A 12,288-nucleotide genomic window follows, 5' to 3' on the forward strand; every position below is an offset into this window, starting at 1 on the left:
TCTAAGCACGATTCACGATTCCACTTGCTTCTATCCTTACAAACCTCGCTTCCTCTACATTCATTACTCTTTTCATACATGCTCGACGGTTGCGGGACATTTCCTTTTCTCAAAACGTCCCCAGTTTGGTCGACGAATGTTCTACGAGGTCTCCCGCGACCGACTTGCCCACACACACTTGCCTTATATATTTGATGCGTCATTCTTTCTACACTCATTTATTCTACGTGTCCAAACCACTTCAGCATTTTTTTCCCAGTCCTTGTCACAACATCTTCGCGCACGTATTACCTCATTCGGAATTCTATCATCAGTCTTACCCCACACATACTACGCAGTGACCGCATCTCAACTGTGTTAATTCTGCTTTAATGCTTCTTCTGCCATCCCCAACTCTCACTTCCGTACATTAAGGTGGCGACAAGCACTCCACACACATTTAAAGTATTAAAAAGATAAATAAATGTTGAGCATTTAATAAAGTCTTTTAAATTACAACGAAATCCCTTGCTTTAAAACGGATCACGTAGAACTAACATTTAAAACGCGATTTATATTCGTTTTCACATCACAACAGGATGAGTCTTCAAGAAATATCGTTCGTAATTTTCAATAATTGCTGTTAGAGTAATCCTATTTGGCCAGATAGAAATTTTTGTTATTTTTTTTGTTGCTTTTTGCTGCCGGATTTCAGATCTCCGGATGCTTATTTATTATATTATGATGATATTGAAGATTTAAGGTTGTTCTAATAAAATGTTGTGTCTGTCATGGCCGACTTAATTTTTATCTACGTCATTGTTTTAGTTTATTTGGAGGTACATTGCATGCAAACATGGAATGTTGCATCACATGAATAAATCAATTTTGAATATGAATATTAATAAACTTTATAAATCAGATAAATAAAAATAAAAAATAAAATAAAAAAGCCTTTTATTCATCATTTCATAATTTGTTTACATATTTATAAGTAAAACTTAACACGTGCATTTTAATATTTTTTTGACATTATAGCAACATGAAAAAATTAAAATTCACAGTTATATAAATTAATTGAGCTGTGTTTGTACCAGGTAATATTTATTAGTTAATGTTAAAATGTAATAATTTTATAATATTAAAATATAAATCTGTTAATTATCATGTCAGTTTATCATCATTGTTATTATATTTATCTCTCTACGTGTAAAGGCCTCTTCTAGATTTTTCCAACTCTTCTTGTTTAGAGCCGTTTTATAGACAATATATAACATAATAATATAAAATATAGATCGTGTAACTTCTTTCGACAGGAATTACAATTACAATGCGTGGTAATTTGAGTAATTACCACGGATGCCTGAGGATACCTACTGTAATTAAAACGTTGGCGTTATAAGTAATGTTATTTTTCTATTATCGTCATCTTTAAATTCACTTAAGCTCATACAAATTAAAACTTTTTAAAAGTATTTTATATAATTAAAGCTTTCTTCTGCAATAAGGCTTTTTACGAGTCCGGTAAATGGAAATTTTTCTGATCCGTGTAGAAAATGCTCGTCGCAGCTGTTGTAAGTGCCGTTTTTGAAATAGGTATCTTAAGATTTTTGATATTTTTTTAAACTTTGAATCTTTATTTTTAATATAATATATACTCCAATAATGAGAAAAGTTACAAAATTGAAGTAAAAGTATATTACTGATTTAAGTTGAAACTATTTGAAAAAAAAAATTAACATTTTGGAAAAATTTAAGAAATATCAATAGCTTATATTTACAATTTTTATTTTATATTTATTTCTTCTTTGTACACCCTAGAAACATTTAATAAAAGGAAAGTTTTATATCTAATAAATATTTTTTAATGCCAAAACCTATCGCCAATGTATATAAAAGTTTGTTGCATCATTCTACATATTATATTGTAATTGAAATGATTTCTAAATCTTGCTACTTCTTCTCATTAGCTCAACCCCTTACGAAGTAGCGGTAGATTCAATAAGAAAAAATTTTTTTTTGACATTTATAAGTGTCATTTCCGTGACATACGTGAATAAAGTGAGTTTGATTTGATTTGATCTTTTTCTTTTTTTTAAATTTCGTACAATAAAATTAATTAAAAAATAGCTTACGGATTGTTGTTCCACTCCCAATCAATGGTTTCATTAAAAAAAAATATCTTATAGTAACATTAAATACACAAACTGCTGTTCGTAGTATTAATATTATTAGATATTGGTACATTAAATTGGGCGATTGGCCTCATTCTGCAGAAAAACATGGTATTAATATTGGCTGCATTGCCCCATTACAATATACCATAGGACATATTATATCAAATAAGTAATTTAATTATTTTTATTAAAAACTAATTGTGCCGTATGTATGTCACTTTAATGTTTAATATTACAAACAAAAAGTCACGTCATATTCTCACAAAATTGGTAAATTATTCCTATTTTCGGAAAAAAAATTATCACTAATAATAATTATAAATATTATTACTAGAGAGGGCAATGCTCGGAGTTTCCCTGCGAGATCGAATCAGAAATGAGAAGATCCGTAGGTGAACCAAAGTCACCAAACGACACAACCCAAATGATTGCGAAACTAAAGTGGCAATGGGCAGTGGGCGGTAGTATGATAGTTCAGGCCCAAAAAGTTGTTGTAACTCAACAGGTGGGAGAAAAAAATGCATATCTTCAAAAGGTTTATAAACATGAGAACATATTAAGTCTTACTAACTAATAAACGTATTAATGTAAGCCACGATATGAGGTTTTGTATATTATCATGCATAGTTCAGGCATCCGAGCACGAATAATCAAATAGCTACCATGCTCTGCTGAGCGCTTTGGCTTCAAATACTTTAGCATGTTATATAACATGGCTTATTCACAAGTTAGCGGCTGCAATATTCCTTATAACAGTAAATCCAAATATTATTATAATAGCAATAATTACATTATTTAGTTACATATATACGACGACCTATTTAGCCGAATGGTTAGTGAACCTGACTCCTTAGTTAGAGGTCCCGATTTCGAATCCCGGTAGGAGCAATCATTTATAATATGATGAATATGGATGTTTGTTTCCGAGTCATGGATGTTTATTTATGTATATTGTATTAAATATATCGTTGCCTTGTACCCATAATACAAGCTTTGCCTAGTTTGGGGCAAAATAATTTGTGTTAAAGAGTGTCAATATTATATTATTATATATATTATTACATCCGTCCTATGTATAGTGTTTGTAACCATTGAACTGGCTCCATTATATTTCCATTTTTTTCTATAGGCTGGTTAATACTAGTTAATCTAATGACATCCAGAATTTTTCAAAACCAAACCACATTCACCGTTTTTTTTTGAAGTGAAACTTCTACAGAATTGTTGTGATTTGAAACTCGATGGAACAAAAAGCGAGACGATAGAGACACAAACAGGTGAAAATATAAGAATCAGCCGGCGAGAAGAGAGAATACACGTTCTCAGTCTCTAAGAAAATTTAACAAAAAAAAACAAAAACAAAAGATATAATATGCACTAATAAGTATAAAAATAATTGCGTATTTTTATGCAATTTAATTAATTAATCTAATTCTAGTTACGATTATTGTTATTTTTGGAATCGGTGTCCTCCTGCCGCGCCCCTCTCTCGCCTCTAGCCTCCTCACATGGCGCGTGCGACTCCAGCACATCACACCTATAACTATGTATCTAGTTACAAACCTACTTTGGCTGACACCGACTCCAAGACTAACAATTATTCTATAAATAAAATTTGAAAAACAACAAAATTTTATGAACGATGCGCGACTCGGACCCACGAGCTCTGGCGTTCCGTGCTGGTGCTCTAACCAACTATCAACAGCTAACCGTTCGAATGTCGTATCGTTACAAAATCCTGTAAGCTTTGTTCAACTCTCAGGTTTTTCGTTGTTTTTCAAATTTTTTTGTGTATTAATCCTAGAAGTGAGGGTTATCACTTTAAAAACATAACAAATTGTTTAATTCTATTACCAATAGAAAGCCACATTATTTGTAAGTGCCGTTGCCGTGAAGCAGTAATGCGTAAACATTATTGTGTTTCGGTCTGGAGGGCGCCGTAGCTTGTGAAATTACTGGGCAAATGAGATTTAACATCTTATGTCTCAAGGTGACGAGCGCAATCGTGGTGTTGCTCAGAATTTTTCGGTTTTTGAAGAAACCTGAGCGGCACTGCATTATAATGGGTAGGGCGTATCAATTACCATAAGCTGAAAGTCCTGCTCGTCTCGTCCCTTATTTTCATAAAGAAAAAATAAGTGTAGGCTTTATTATTTACCGCTACAAGTACAACTTCTGCCCAACACTCAGAATTATTATTCAAGACATTCATAACAGAACCGCATCGTACATAAAATATTGTTTTCAAATGTTATTTGTGTATTAATCCTAGAAGTGAGGGTTATCACTTTAAAAACATAACAAATTGTTCATAACAGAATTTTTAAGAACGCTTTATGATGATTAAGTAGAGGCAGTAAGGTTTTTCTCATATATAAAGCACAAAACAAAGTGCTAAGTAATATTTTAGCCGACGCCATTAACAAGCAAATATTTAAAAATGAAAATTGAGTTTCATATTCTGTATTGTGTATTCTCAGCTGTTATTTCTTCTGACCTATATAAAAGATAATTAAATAATAACGAAATCTACACAAGAAATTGCTTGGCGTTTTCTATTGTTATTGAGAATTTTATATTAGTGTACAGTTTACGTAGGTCACAGTAAATGTTTTGCGTGACTTAAAAAAATGATTTGTAACCAAAATATAATGTTGATTGATTTTCAAAATACTCTTACATTTTAAACATGTTTTTAAGCGATCGAATCATCTGTTAAAACAGGAGGACCACAGTTCTGAAGGCATGTTTTCTGTGTGCTGATTGAACCCTATCACTGCCTCTTCGGTATTGGTAAAAGTGAAACCTCTCATCAAATCTTTGAATTTAGGGAAATTACAGAAATCGCAGTGCTAGGTCGGGGTTATGTGCAAGAAGAGTGACGAGTTGTACTTTTTCGGAAGCTAAAAATGAGTTAGTTTTGTTGGCCGTGTGTGAAGAAGTGTCGTCATGATGTAGGAGAACGAGGCTTTTTGTTTGTCTGTCGCGAACTTTTTTTAACACCCTGGATAAACAAATGGTAGAACACCACTCGGCATTAACACTCTTTTGATCGACAAATAAAATATGAAAAACAAAATTTTATGAACGATGCGGGATTCGAACCCACGACCTCCGGCGTTCCGTGCCGGTGCTCTAACCAACTGAGCTAACCGTTCGAGTACCGCCTCGTTATAAAATTCTGTTTGTGAAGCCACAACTCTCAGGTTGTGGCTTCATCTACAGGATCTACTTTACAGTTGATAACCTGCTCAACCCCAATGTTTGCATATTGGGAAATCGACTTGAGATGTCGCTCTTGTAAATCTAAGCAATATGTTATGTTTTTAAAGTGGAGTTCTAGGATTAATACACAAATAATATTTGAAAAACAAAATTTTATGGTCAATGCGGGATTCGAACCCACGACCTCCGGCGTTCCGTGCCGTTGCTCTAACCAACTGAGCTAACCGTTCGAGTACCGCCTCACTCTTTTGATCTTTAAGTGGAATTGTGCAGATGGGACCCGTAGCTGAGAAAAATATGGGATCATTTTTTTACCAAAGTTTTATGCCTGCCTCACTTTGCAGGTTGCAAAGTCTCAAAAATATAACATTTGAAATTCAAATAGTTCCGATAAGCTAGAAGTGCAAAACTTATAGTGTGCCCCATGTATAATTATAAGATTTATTAACAACTTATAAACTTACTATCCAATTTATTAGTCTCAAAACAGCATCAAAGAATTTTTATCGATTGTTTTTACTTTTTTTATGATAGTAAGGGACGAGACTAGAAGGACATTCCGCTAATGGTAATGGAGTTTTTATATTTTATGGAGAAGTAGGACAAACGAGCGTACGGGTTGGGTCAACTGGTGTTAAGTGATCACCGCCACCCACATTCTCTTGCAACACCAGAAGAATCACAGGATCGTTGCCGGCGTAGGAAGGTGTACGCGTGTGTCCTATCGTCCCGGAAACAACGCACAAGGAAGTTAATTCCACAGCTTTGAAGTAAGACCGCCATCCAGATGGTGGTGATGATATCCTAATTTGTGGCGTGTCGTGTGAAGGTGGAATTCAGCGGCAGGAATCAGGATACAATATTAGAAAGCTTTCACCTGCTCGGATAGAGATGGTCGGACGAAATTTTAAAATTTAAACATAATTTCTTGAAGACTCGTAAGAGCAAAACGTAAATACAGCATCTCGTTTTAATAGTATTTCTACATGATACACTTTTAAACAAAGGATTGCGTGGAAACGGGAGATTTTCGCTACGGTTGTTACTTTGTTATTTAAGCAAACTAACTTTGTTTCGTTTTAAACTATCTACATTAAGTTTGATGCATTTTGCAACGGATTTTGTTGTTTCGGAAAGAATATTTCTTATAAATTGCACATTTATATGACGTGGACCTCTGTATTGTTTTTTATGGAATTTCAACAAAAAAGCAGCTGAAATATCTGTGGATCCAGGACGACATCAATTAATTAATTTCATATATAATCGATGCAGGCAAATTTTAAGCAGTCGAGAACAAAATGCGATGAATTAGCTTTAATCCAGGAGATTTATTAGATAATAGAATATATATTCAATAATTTCACTATAATCACAACACTATACATTATACTAGGGCAGTCGGCTGACTAGCAGCCATCACGTCCACCACTTTTACTGCCCCAACAAGAAATGCATAATAGCTGACAGCAATTCCTAACAGTTACAATATTACCAACTTAATAATACGAAACTACGAACTTCAAAATAAAGTGACATCACTAAGATATTGCATTTAATTATATAATATTACAATTAGTTAGAACATACTCAATATAATAACTAAAACAATATACCTAATATTAACAGCTTACAAATTATTCTATTAATATTATCATAACTGAACTACTGTACTATTTGGAATCTCAAATAACCATAACAGTAGTTCATTTTCGTTCATTTGTACCGATAATCATTAGTCGCATAAGCCTGATAAATAAGTGTTTAAAAGAACCTACCGAAATTAGAACACATAATAATCAATGGATAAAATAGAATAGACACAAATAAAACAAAATCTGCAAAATTAACAACGATAGCGGTAAAACACGTTTTAATCCTTTAAAAGTGTTTAATTTAAATTTGTAACACTCGTGTTAATTAAAGAAAATACTAAAATTAAAAACATTATATATCAATTTTTCGTATAAATTTACTATCCTTTATCCTAGCAACTTAGCCGGTAGAAGTTAAGAATAACCGCGAGCCGCGACATCCATGGTCGTATGGCGTAACACACATTTCGTCATGTACCCGCACGCGAAAGTAGAGCTCCCGCAACATTTAAGTATAAATCCAGGAAATCCTCGTATTCCTGTTGATTTGCCGCCGTGAGATCGTAGTGATTTCTTCGTTAAGTGTCCCGCGATATATATATTGTGGTTCGCCAGCACACTCAGGCGAATAAAGAAGAACCCAGGATCTTGCAGAAGAGGTGAGTACCGGCTATTCCCTTTACTTCAATGATTCCTGTTCTGTTCACCTGAGTACCCCTTTTATTAATACAGTCTACTTTAAATTCTCTGGCGCAACCAGATACAATAGACAATAGAACCTAATTTAAAGACACTACACACGACGCACGCACGAGTACCGCGAAGCGTCCGTGGAGGTAACAGCTCTTTTGTTTGCTCCGTATTTATTTGTAAAATAATTGCTACTGCCAGTCAATGAGGTGAGTCACCGGACTGCTTCGCTAAACTGACTGCTATTTACTACAGCCTTAAGACGCTTGCCTTGGATTTTTTTTCTGCAATAATTTCAAGCGCCTACGTTAGTATGAGTTGTGCAGCTTGCTATAGTGATATACTTGACAATGAAGTTATTTTGCGTTGCTCTATTGAATTATGCAATAAAACATATCACCCTCTGTGCGCCGACGGAATGAAGCAGACAGAGTCTACTGATACTTGGGCTTGCCCTGAATGCCGTTGTGCTGCTAAGGTGGGTGGTGACAATAGTTTAACGCCTGTCGGCGTTTCTAAAAAGCCGCTGGACCCAAATGTTACGTTCCGTAAAAATAAAATATCTACTCTCAGTACCGAAAAGCAGGAAATCCCTCCTATTAGTACCAGAATGCATGAGGTTACTCCTGACCTGTCAGCTGAAATACGCAGCCTTCGCGAAGAAATGGTGGTACTGGAGGTCCAGCTCAGCAGTGCAATCGATCTGATAGCTAAGTACGTATCAATGTTTGTGAGTTTAGCTGTTAAAATTGAATGTCTTCACGATTAACGTAGATACGTGAGGCTTTCATTAAAACCATGGCCACGGTCACCAAACACAACCCACAAGCCGAGGAATCCGTAACTGAGCTGTCAACGCCGCCTTTGGTCGTGGATCTACTACAAACAGCTGAAGGCGGTAAGTTTGAAAACAAACGAGCGCAAGTACCCATGCAGCCTGGAGCTAAGCGAACTAAGTCCAAGCTCGCTAGGAATGCTGGTAGCAGATCAGTGAGCGTAACTGGAATTAAGCTCTCAAAAGCAGTATCATTCCAGAATCCACCTACCGATATTCAGATTAGTGCTGGGCCGCTATCTACACTATCGGTACCTAGCTCACATACCAGTTTACAACAGAACACGGAGGTAGTACAGCGTAATTGATGACCGCTTTCGCTGCCCGGAACTGCTGGTCCAGATGTTACGTCGCTTAGAGCGGTAGAGGCTCGCAAGTACATCCACCTGTGGAATATGGAGTCTGGAGTTGATGAAATTCGTGAGTACATCCGTCAACTCTGTCCCAGTGGTACAATTACTGTGGAAGAACTTAACACGAGAGGAAGCTATAAATCATACAAGATAGGCGTGCACAGTGCTTACTATGAATCTTGCTTATCTCCAAATGTCTGGCCGGTTAATGCTATGTTAAAAACATGGATCTCCTATAGAAAACCAGCTGAATCACGCCCAGCTCATGACAATAGCCACAAGCCCTTTCGTGGAACAGCGATCCCACGAAACAACTAGTACTGCTGGAGTCCAACACAAACGTACAGATGTTAACAGCATGGCTCTCTTTTACCAGAACGTTCGAGGCTTAAAAACAAAACTTACTACATGGTGTAATAGAACTAGTGTACTTGGACACAATCTAATAGCGGTCACTGAAACGTTATCACGTTGTATTAACATCCTCTTTCTTTACCCTTCATGCTCATACAAAGGCTTACGTACCTGAAGCGTTTTAACACATCTCATTTTGAAGTATTCTATCTAATTGGTATCTTGTACAATGTATCTGGGTTTCTATACAAGCAAATACAAATTCAATTAAACAAATTTAGTATACGCCTCTTAAAATCTGCTGTTACACAAATTTTACCTGAACTTTGGCCGTTAATTATGTAGGCTAACAAAAACACATATTTCCTGACTAGAGTTTTATGAAATTTCTGCAAACTCATTTTTTCGAATGATCGGTGCAGTTTACCGAATGTGCGGATAGTATCCCTCTCTTTTTGCCTATTTTTTAAATATGGCGCTAGATGAAACAACAAGCTCTTTATTCTCTTTAGAGCAGTTTTTCCACAAAAAGCCTCGGCTCCTTGGCTTTTAATCCTCAATTAAAATAAGATCGATATATTTTTTAAATATTATTTTTGTTAGTGCTAGATTGCTTCAAACAGTGATTAAAACTGCTTAATGTGTCACTTGCCTGTTTGTAACCCTGTATTTGCAAAAGCAGACAAGAGAGTGTATCATGGCTTACGTACTGAAATAACAAGATCATAAGTTAGAGGTAAATATACAATACAAAGCAAAGGTATTGGTTTTAGAAATAGCAGATTAAGTATTTCTTGTTAGGCTCATTAACAAGTTCAAATACATGTTAATTCTTGATAAAGCTCCAAAAAATATGAGCTCATTCGATTTGGTAATGACCTCTAGAAAACGTATCGAAGCACGCAATTGTTATTATTAATAAAGATGGCATTGAGTTTTTCGCTAAATACCCTTTTTTTGTTTAATACTGTACTTTCGAGGGTTTTTTTTATATTTTAAGGTTATTGAACAGAAAATTATGTACCTATTTAGTCCCCGATAGTAGTAGCCGTAGAAAGTAAATACAGATTTCTATAATTAATCTTTTGTAGGTATCAAACATCCTCGACATGGAACAGGCTTCATTCTTCAGCTTCGTCCAGGAGACCAGGATTAGTACGAGTACAGTGGAATTAGTGGACCAGCTGGAGGTTGCAGTTTGGGAAAAGTCGAAGAGAGATCGCCCGGTTAAAAGATACTTTGAAACATACGACACGCCAGTTGTAGGACGAGGACGCCGGAACAGTTATACTACATTAAACAATTAAATATTAGTGTATTTTATGACTATAGTTAGATGTTTTACACATCATTTATTACTGAATTAAATTAAATCATGTGATAAGATCATCTTACATAATGTTATATACGTTAAACAAATATTTGTGCAATAAATCCCAGAAGTGAGGGTTTTCATTTTAAAAACATAACAAATTGTTTAGATTTACAAGAGCAACATCTCAAGTCAATTTCTTAATATGCAACTATTGGGGTTGAGCAGGTTATCAACTGTAAAGTAGATCCTGTAGACGAAGCCACAACCTGAGAGTTGAACAAAAGATACAAGATTTTATAAACGATACGGCGCTCGAACGGTTGGCGCAGTTGGAAGTGCACTCGAGCGGAACGCGAAAGGTCGCGGGTTTGAGACCCGCATCCTTCATAAAATTTTGTTTTCAGTTTTATTTGTGTAATTAATTCCAGAAGTGAGGGTTATCACTAAAAACATAACAAATGGGTTATGTACGTTACAAAAAACATTTTGTTTATTCCTAGGGCTCTGCATCTAATGGCTAACCAACGGGAAATGTACGTATCACTAAGACTCCGATGTGCGTGACATATAGATATGTGAGGCTGTTTCAGGTATTATTATATATCAGGCATAAATATTAAAGCAGAACTTATATCAGTCATCATTATCCATGAAAGAAGCCGGAAGATGTCCACTGTTGGACAAAGGCCTCCTCCAAAGATCGCTATGACGATCTGTCCTGCGCTGACCTCATCCAACCTAATTATAGATCTTGACCAGATCGTCGGTCCATCTTGTGTGGGCCTTACCAACACTACGTCTTTCAGTTCCAGTGTGTATTATTATTATTGTATCCCTAAAACAAAAAATAAAATAAACTAAGAAAACGTATTACCAAAATGGCTGCCAAAAAAAAATATATACGAATGTATTTGAAGCGGACAACTATCACAAGATTGTAATAAAATCGGCCATTAATTTAACGACGAGGCTATAAGACAGTTGTTTCGCATCAGAGAATATTAATTACCAATACTGGCAGAGATACAAGCAAACAACAGAAGTAAAATAAGACTACAGTATTAAACATTATACATATTTGATACAATTATTTATGTATAAATTGTGACAGCCGTAACGTGGCCGTATTTTTTTAAAGCCTTGACAACAACATTTGATTTTGTGAAATTAAAGAAAACAAATATTATTTTGGAAGAAACCTTAAGATCATATTGTAACGTGTCCACTATACTAAAAACAATACAAATAATTCAATTGCAATATTTTATTTTGACACGTTTAGCAAATTAGTCACAATTTCTCGTACAACTCTGAACGAGCGGCAATATCACAGCACGAATCTATCATAAAACTCGTTTTTTGTTGACATTAACCAAGTTTGTTTATCTAGTAACCCGTAACATAAACCGCGTAAAGATACCTCGGCTGATGTTAACACCAGTGGCTATAGCATCTCAAGTGGCCGCACCTAGTTTGGCGCCAAAACACCTGAGCGGGTGGCGTCTGCGGTAAACGGGACGTGAGAGCGTAGCTTAGGTTAAAATTGGTGCTTTGCCATATAAATAAAGTACCTGCCTCGTATCTACCTACCCCACGCCCGCTGACCCATTGTATTAATTGTCATATGTAATGAAATGTCCTTGACATTATATTATATATATTTCTAAATCAAAAAAATATAGGTTCGGGATAAGTAATCATCAACATATCTTATTATACTCAAAACCTCCAAAAACAAACACAAATAGTATCTACCGAAGGAAAA

Source organism: Leptidea sinapis, chromosome 18 (assembly GCF_905404315.1).
Source record: "Leptidea sinapis chromosome 18, ilLepSina1.1, whole genome shotgun sequence".
Taxonomy (NCBI): Eukaryota; Metazoa; Arthropoda; class Insecta; order Lepidoptera; family Pieridae; genus Leptidea; species Leptidea sinapis.